General features: G+C 56.8%; 1 pseudogene; it reads left to right on the top strand.

Moving 5' to 3' along the window:
• The first annotated feature begins 4,381 nt into the window (after positions 1-4,381).
• LOC148139926 (uncharacterized) lies at positions 4,382-7,128 on the top strand (annotated as a pseudogene).
• Positions 7,129-9,003: the final 1,875 nt, after the last annotated feature.

Here is a 9,003-nt window from a genome sequence, read left to right as displayed (position 1 = left end):
GAGATGCAGATCTGCCACAACCTTCACAATAGGGACATGGCCGGCATGGTCCGGACCAAACTCCCAGAGAACCTGTGGTCCAGGCTCCAGTCCGCGCACCAGACCGGGTCAAGTCTGATGTCAGCGAGGCGCTCGGCCATACACCGGTCGAATGGAACGCCATTGTGGGTATCACTCAGAAATCTGGGGAGGGCGCCCAGGAATATGGGGTCCGCCAGTTTGAGGTGTTCCGAGCACACAGCGGGGTTCCCGACGCATTTACGCAGATCCCCGCATTTGTCCAATTATACAAAGACGGCCTGAGCCCCGCACACCAGGCAGTCCTACAGACGGGCCTAGTGTCCTATGTCACCTTTGCGGAGCTTGAGGACTGGGCCATGTCCCTTGGCAACCGAGCGGTGCCCGCCGTTGCGGCAGTTTCGACAGATGAACCGGACGTTTGCTTACACTGCAAACGGACGGGGCACCTCAAAGCCCAATGCCCGCTCTCTTTCCGACGGCCCTGGGGTCCGGGTCCAAAGGGGGGCCAGCCACCTTCACAGCCTCACTCCTTGCGCCCCCACGACCAGGATCGCCCCAGACAAGGGGTCAACAGCGACTCTAGCCCCCACAAACCCCACAAACCCCGCAGCCCAAGCCCGAAACCCACCACCCCCGACTGGGATCAACTCAGTCGGGGCCAGCTGCTCGAGCTTTTACAGCTGCTCGCCCGACGCAAAGACAGTAGCGTCGGCCCCCGTCCCGGGAGCCGACCCCCGTATCTGGGTTTCCGCATTGCTAGGGGGCCGCCGATGCAAGATTTTGATTGATACGGGGGCGTCGGTCTCCCTCACCGACCTCGACATTCCCTCAACCCACCACTCCATTTCCATTAAAGGGGTTGGGGGAAGCTCGGTTATTGCACGCCGAAGCGAGGCCGTCTTCATAGGTGTTCAACATTTTCCTCCCCGTGCACTTCTGGGTTTGCCCAAACTCGGGGGGGGACGATTATGGGTATCAATCTTCTGGGCGAACTGGGGGTGGTGTGGACATCCCACAAATTTCACAAGAGCGCCCACGAGGGTAGATGGGTGCCCACTAAATCCGTCGTTGCACTTGCCCCCAGTGTGCCCATCGCTCGGGACTGGGCCAAGGACGGTGCCTTCGAGGCCGTCTGCCAACTAGTCCCAGAGGTGTGGGCCGCGAGCAAGCAGGACTGCGGCCTCGTCCGCTCCCCTCCTGAGCGGATACCCGGTCCCATACAGGCCCCGCACCAACAATACCCGATTAAACCTGAGGCGCTGCGCGCCACTGAGGCAATCGTTGCCGAGCTCACCCGGCACGGCATCCTGCGCCCCACGGTGTCCACCACCAACTCCCCTATATGGCCAGTCCGGAAGCCGGATGGGAGCTACAGGCTCACCATCGACTACACGGCACTCAATAGGGTCACCCCCAGAGAGCACCCTATCGTAGCCAGCCCAACCACCATCTTCAACGGCCTCGAACCCTCACACCGGATCTTTACGGTCCTGGACATGGCGAATGGCTTTTGGTCCATTCCCCTGCACCGTGACTCACTGGACAAGTTTGCCTTCACGCTACGGGACAGGCAATACACATGGACCCGCCTGCCCCAGGGCTTCCACAACAGCCCTCACATTTTCCACAGGGTCATGAGCCGGACCCTGGAGGGGTGCGACCTCTCCCCCTTCTCGAGCACCCTCCTACAGTATGTAGACGACCTTTTGATCGCGTCCACGGACGCGCGCCACCACCTGGGGGCCCTGGCCGCTGTCCTGCGGACCCTCGGCCGGGCAGGATTCAAAATAAGCCCCATGAAGGCCTAGGTCGGACTGGCTAAAGTCCGGTACCTGGGACACGACATCAGCCAGGGAAGCAAGACCCTACCCCCCAACCGCAAGTCGGCCATCGCCGACATGCCACGGCCGGACATAGTCAGGGGAATCCGCCGCGTCTTGGGGCTTTTTAACTACTGCCGCTCTTTCATTGCACATTTCGCCACTATCACCGAACCCATTCAGCGCCTAGTGAAGGGGGGCAGGCCGGGAGCGGAGTGGGTGGTATGGGGACCCGAACAGGACGACGCTTATTCTAAGTTAAAGTCCCATCTCCTCAGCGCCCCGGCCCTGCGCCTCCCCAACCTATCGAAGCCCTTCCACATCTTTTACGGACTCGAGAGGGGGTTTTACAGCGCTGTTATCACGCAAACCTCAGGCGACCTCATGAGACCAGTAGGTTACTACTCCACAAAGGAGTCCCCGGTCGTGAAAGGCATGCACCGCTGCGTGGCGGCGCTGGATTGCGCCGCATGGGCATGCCCAGCCAGATAATTTTACACACTAGACACACGATAGTCAAACTCCTGTTTACGGGCCGTCTCCGGACGGTCTCGGATGCCCGCAGGGCAACTTGGGAGGCGGTTCTCCTTCCCCGGGACCAGTCCATACAGATCGTTAGGGACACAGGGCCAAACCCCGCCAACGGGATTATCACGGTGGGGGAACCCCACCATTGCCAGGCCGCCATCGACTCGGCGGAGGGGGACTGTGTGGCCGACAGCCCGGTCCCTGATCCCGACCTGACCTTGTATGTGGACGGCTCACGTAGGCTTGTCGAGGGGTCCTACCAAACGGGATGGGCAGTGGTCGACCATACCGGGACCACCCGAGCACAGGGAACGATGGGGGGGCAACACCTCCGCCCAGGTCGCGGAGCTGGTCGCCCTCACCGCTGCACTCCGCCTGGGAACAGGCAAGCGGGTGAACATCTTTACCGACAGCCAGTACGCTTTCGGGGTAGTCCATGATTACATGGCAGCATGGAGCCGCCGGGGCTTTATTACGGCCGGCGGTGGCCAGATTAAACACAAAAATACGGTCCGCGACCTGGTGGCGGCCGCACGCCTCCCCCTGCTCGCTGTGGTGGTGAAAATCAAAGCACACCAGCGGGCCACCACCGCTGAACAGCTACCGAATCATTGGCCCGACCTGGCTGCCAAGGCCGCCGTGGGCGCGGCGCTACCGCCCGCGTATGCAGCACCCGCTACTGAGGTCCGGAACGTGAACGTCGTGGACGTCCAGAATTGCGCACAGCCCGGAGAGGTAGAGGAATGGCTGGCAAAGGGCGCAGCCCGCAGCCCCGATGGGGTGTGGCGGCACGACGACAGGGTCGTGGCACCCGCGGCTATCAGAACGACCTTGATGCAACTACACCACGAGCCAGACCACGCGGGCCGCGACGGAACGCTTGCTAGGCTCCAGGCTGACTGGTGGTGGCCCGGCCTCGGTCGCGACATGGCCAAACACTGCCGCCGATGCGTTGTCTGCGCCCAGCACAACCCGGGGCGGCCCCTGCGCATTCCCCTGGCGCACCAGCCATGGCCCAAGGGGCCCTGGGAGAACCTCCAGGTTGATTTCACTGGACCCCTACCCCCCAGCCGTGGCAAGAAGTATTGCCTGGTGATCGTTGACCATTTCACGCGCTGGGTAGAAGCCTTCCCTACACTGGACTGTACATCCGCCACTGTGGCCAGAGTGCTGGCCTTCAACATCTTCCCTCACTGGGGGGTCCCTCTCCAGATTGACTCGGACCAGGGCACGCACTTCACCGGGCACGCAATGAAACTGGCCTGCCACCTCCTAGGCATCAGACAGCGCTTCCACGTCCCATTCCATCCCCAGAGCTCCGGGATGGTCGAGCGCATGAACCGGACCCTCAAAGCGGCGATCGCGAGGGTGATCGCCGAAACATGGCAGGGCTGGGTGGACATTCTGCCCTGCATACTGATGCGCTTAAGGGCTACCCCAGGCCACTCCACTGGCCTCACTCCCTTCGAGCTCATGACGGGGAGGGCCATGCGACTACCAGAGAACGTCATGGTCGGGGGGGGGAAGACATGGCCCCCCCGAGGGACAGGGTGACGCGCTATATCAGGCAGCTGGACGCGCAGCTGCGGGTCCTTAGACAAACCGCGCGCAACCAGCAGGACATTAGGGACCAGGCAAAACTGCAACCGCATCTGCCCGCCCAACCCCTTCCCGGCGTTGGGGACAAAGTCCTGGTCAGGGCCACCCCCGACCGACCCGGCTTCGCCCCTGGTGGCTGGGACCGCACAAAATCATCCTCACCAGCGGCACCTGCGCCTGTGTCGACATGAAAGGAAAGGGCAGATGGAAACACTGGTCCCAGCTTAAACCCTTCCCTTAAGCCCCGACCGGACAGACACCCCCCCCCCCTTGACTTGACTCTAACCACCTCCTTTTTCTCCTTATAGCGCGACGGGCGGACCGGTCCGGGGGGGGGGCCTGCTCCTACACACACTAACCCTACACACTTGGTAAGGGTGCCTCTCTCTCTGTCTTCCCACAGATCATGCTTCACCGGTGCACCGCTCTCCTCCCTGCTCTCCTCTTCGCCCTACGACTGATGCCTTCTTTCCCCGAGATACATGACAACTTCTACCGCCACCGTGTTACCTTCAACGCGTCCGACGCCATCTGTATTCCTGCAAGGGACAAGCCCGATGTGATCGACGCGTTCTACAAGGCCTGGCTGGAGGTCCTCCCGGGCGTACAGACACTCTGTTTATTCTGCACGTCGGAGCGTGACCCGCGGCCGACCTGCCTCCAGCGTGCTGAGGCGATGGGCTTGGGGGGTGGCATGTTCGGGACAATGTGTGCCATGCCAGAGGACCTTTCCTCTGCCCCGGCCTTTGATGCTTTTACTTCACGGGATCTGTCTGTTTGCGGGTATTATGAGCCCACCAATGCCGCGGTAATCTCCTTGTATTTGTGCTTTCCACCCGCCCCAACCACACCACCCCCGACCACGACTCCCGAGATATTGCCGTGCCCCTCCCTGGGACCGGGGCCCGCGGGGGGACTGGTATTGTGGGATGAGGGAGAGGCCCTTTATGACAACGTCTGACACGAGGTCGTACCTGTGCTGGTCAATATATCGGGCATCCGGGTACCGGACTATTGCACAGCACAGGTACACAACCTATACGCCATGATGGGGAAGGAGGTTATAGAGAGGGCCATAGACGCCATGGGGGCAACCCACTACCGGACCGACATACATAACACGCACACACAACGACACAGACGGGACATAGTCAACGATGCCCTCACAGGACTCAACACGGGGACATCAGTAGTAAACTCCCTAGACATCCAGGGCCTTAACGAAAAGTCGAGCAACTAAAAGGGGTAATGAGGGACCTGCTACAGAGGTCTCTCACAAATCAGGCAGACCAGGCACTCCTGGGGGAAGAGGGAGCATACATCCAGCTCGACGGCATTGCAGTCCTGGAAACACACGCCCACACCATTAACCACCTTATAGACTGGGAAAGAGAAAACATGGCCCATATCCATGAGGGGCAGCTGTGCCATGCGTATGGCCTGTGGATTGTAGCGCAGATCCAGCATAATCTTGACCAGGTCCAAAGGGGGGAGGTGCCTGACTGGATCGACAGCGCCAAACTGGCCTCACTCGTGGGGTGCTCCGGTCCACTCGACAGACGGACTCTGAAGGGTATGACCAGAGTATACCCAGTGATTCCCGACTGTGAGGTCAGTGAGGCAACAGGAGTCGGGATTGTCCGCCTGATCCCCGTGGTCACCCCAGGGTCTGGGCCATTTCCCCTGTTTCACATTGAGAACATCGGAGTCATACAAGAAAACGCTTCCCTCAAATATCGTTTAGCTCACCACACAGCCATATCTCGAAACGGCGCTGTGTACGGGGTGCCGCTTACAGGCTGCAAGCAGCGGGGGGCAATTACCATCTGCCCTCACCCCTTACGAAGGAGTGAAACAGCGGAATGCGGGTTCAACCGGACACAGGGCTGCACCCTTGAAATCGAACCCACGGGCCCCCACTTCACTCGGGCGGGGTATGGTGGAAAGGGACAGTATTGTGTTTCCACTCTTGAAACCTCATTTTGGTATAACGGACTGCAGTGCCCGATTCCCCAGCACAAGTTCTGCTTCACCCCCAGGTGCCCAGTCACGATTGGGCAAGCTCACATCTCAGAGGTCCGACGACGGAACCCCGAGTCCATACAAACTACCGACAAATTCAGGGACACCCTCAGGGAATATCAGGAGCCCGAACAAGCCCCCATCTCACATTTGGCCGAGGTCTTACGGGAGCTTAGGACCCGGGTAGGACACTCAGTGAAATCCAGTTGCAATCACATATAAAGGATCTAGAGGAGGACACAGACACAGCTCTGCAGTCCCAGGGGTGGGCACAGAGGGTGTGGGATTGGGGCCTGAACGTAAACATCCATCCCTGGATCCGAATCATCTCGCACATCATTGTAGGCATACAGTTACTGCTGGCTCTGGCCTGGCTCCTGATGGCGTGTCACTCATGCCGCCAGCACAAGAAACGAAAGGCCAGGAAGACCATGCTCCACGCCATCGACTCCTGGCGGGCGATCAAGCACCACGAGCTCACAGGGCTCGAGTTAATGTGACCATCTCCCGGGACTATCCAAAGGCCCCATGACTGCAGCATGACGGCCGGTGGAATGTACCGGGCGAGGAGCCGACTTTCAAGATATCGGCATCGGGGGTGTGGACGTGTCCAACCCCTTGCCGAAAGGGGGGACGGCAAGCGGGCATCAGAGCCGCCCCGCATTTGCCATGGGACTATGCCTACATCGGTAAAACTATAGGAATTCATTTTGTGTTTTAAACGGCAGCCGCAGCTTAAACCCACAGAACTCAGCAGCTGCCGGTCCGCCCACGTGACCGGGAGGTGGGAGCCAGAGGACAGATCAAATCCACACTAGGCCAGACACTAACCATGACTCATAGACCGAAACTCCGGAGCTAATTAATATGGAAACCCATCTCCTAATCAAATCAAGAGACTGACTGAAACACACCCATATTCATCAATACAGAACCATCCTGACACAAAGGACAGGCATCCACCAGACAGGAACGAACAGACTAATACACACCAGCACCCCAAGGGAACAAAGGGGGGTGCTAGCCCCCAGCCCTCACAGAGAGAGACAAGCAGATAGTACTCGGACCCGTTTACATAATCCAATTAGCACCCTATTGTGTGTACACTGCAACTCTCCTGGGACAGCAGGAAACCCACCATTTGCACCTACTCCAGCGATGATGGGGAACTATCATCCCATTCATACTCAAAATCCTCACATCCTGACAAAGAAAGGTATATAATATGTAGCAGCGCGTGGGAACAGCAGAACAGCCAAGATTCGGACCTCGGTTGGTCTCCGCCGGTGTTACTGTATCAATAAACATTACCGATTGTTGAACCGCACTCTGGGCTCGGACTGATATCATTTCATCCGCGCTAACAACACAGTCAGTCGCCTGAGTCGGGAATTGAACCCAGGTCTCTGGCGCTGTGAGGCAGCAGTGTGAACCACTGTGCCACTGTGCCGCCCACAGTGTTGTGCCCTTGTTCAAGAAGGGCATTAGAGCTAACCCAGTTAATTATAGACCAGTGAGCCTTATGTCTGTTTTAGGAAAGGTTTTGGAAAGGATAGAGTCATAGAGATGTACAGCAACCCAATCTAGTCACACCTGCCAGCACCCGGCCCGTATCCCTCCAAACCCTTCCTATTCATATACCCATCCAAATGCCTCTTAAATGTTGCAATTGTACCAGCCTCCACTACTTCCTCTGGCAGCTCATTCTATACCACCCTCTGTGTGAAAAAGTTGCCTCTTAGGTCTCTTTTATATCTTGCCCCGCTCACCCTAAACGTATGCCCTCTAGTTCTGGACTCCACGACCCCAAGGAAAAGACTTTGCCTATTTACCCTATCCATGCCCCTCATAATTTTGTAAACCTCTATAAGGTCACCCCTCAGCCTCCAACGGTCCAGGGAAAACAGCCTCAGCCTGTTCAGCCTCTCCCTATAGCTCAAATCCTCCAACCCTGGTGACATCCTTGTAAATATAATCAACTAGCAAGCAACAATTCAATTGGAAATAGTCAATATGGATTTGTCAAGGGCAGGTCGTGTCTCACAAACCTCAATGAGTTTTTTGAGAAGGTGACCAAGGATGTCGATGAGGGTAGGGCAGTTGACGTGGTGTACATGGACTTCAGCAAAGCCTTTGATAAGGTTCCACATGATAGGCTGTTGGACAAAATACAGAGGCATGGGATTGAGGGTGATTTAGCAGTTTGGATTAGAAACTGGCTTTCTGTAAGAAAGCAACGAGTGGTGGTTGATTCAGCCTGGAATCCGATTACTAGTTGTGTGCCACAAGGATCTGTTTTGGGACCACTGCTGTTTGTCATTTTTATAAACAACTTGGACGCAGGCATAGGTGGATGGATTAGTAAGTTTGCAGAAGACACTAAAGTTGGTGGAGTGGTGGACAGTGTGGAAGAATGTTGCAGGTTGCTGGGAGACTTGGATAAACTGCAAAACTGGGCTGAGAGGTGATTGGAGTTCAATGCAGCTAAATGTGAGGTGATGCACTTTGTGAAGAATAACAGGAAGGCAGAATAGTGGGTCAATGGAAAGATTCTTGGTAATGTGGATGTGCAGCGGGATCTTGGAGTCCATGTACATAGATCCCTGAAAGTTTCCACCCAAGTTGATTGAAGGCATACAGTATGTTAGGTTTTATTGGTAGAGGGATTGAGCTACAACTGTACAAAACACGAGTGCGGCCGTACTTGGAGTATTGTTTGCAGTTCTGTTCACCCCATTACAGGAAGGATGTGGAAGCATTGGAAAAGGTGCAGAGGAGATTTACAAGTATGCTGCCTGGTCTGAAGTGAAGGTCTTATGAGGAAAGGCTGAGGCAATTGGGTTTGTTCTCATTGGAGAGACGAAGACTAAGAGGTGATTCAGTAGAGACATACAAGATGATCAGAGGATTAGATCGGGTGGACAGTGAGAGTCTTTTTCCTAGGATGGTGACATCTGCTCGTATGAGGCGACATAGCTGCAAATTGAGGGGTGATAGATTTAAGACAGATGTT

Source organism: Chiloscyllium plagiosum, unplaced genomic scaffold (genome assembly GCF_037043375.1).
Source record: "Chiloscyllium plagiosum isolate Xiang-an unplaced genomic scaffold, Cpla_swu_hap1 HiC_scaffold_36, whole genome shotgun sequence".
Lineage (NCBI taxonomy): Eukaryota > Metazoa > Chordata > Chondrichthyes > Orectolobiformes > Hemiscylliidae > Chiloscyllium > Chiloscyllium plagiosum.
This window is presented reverse-complemented; position numbering and strand designations above follow the sequence as displayed.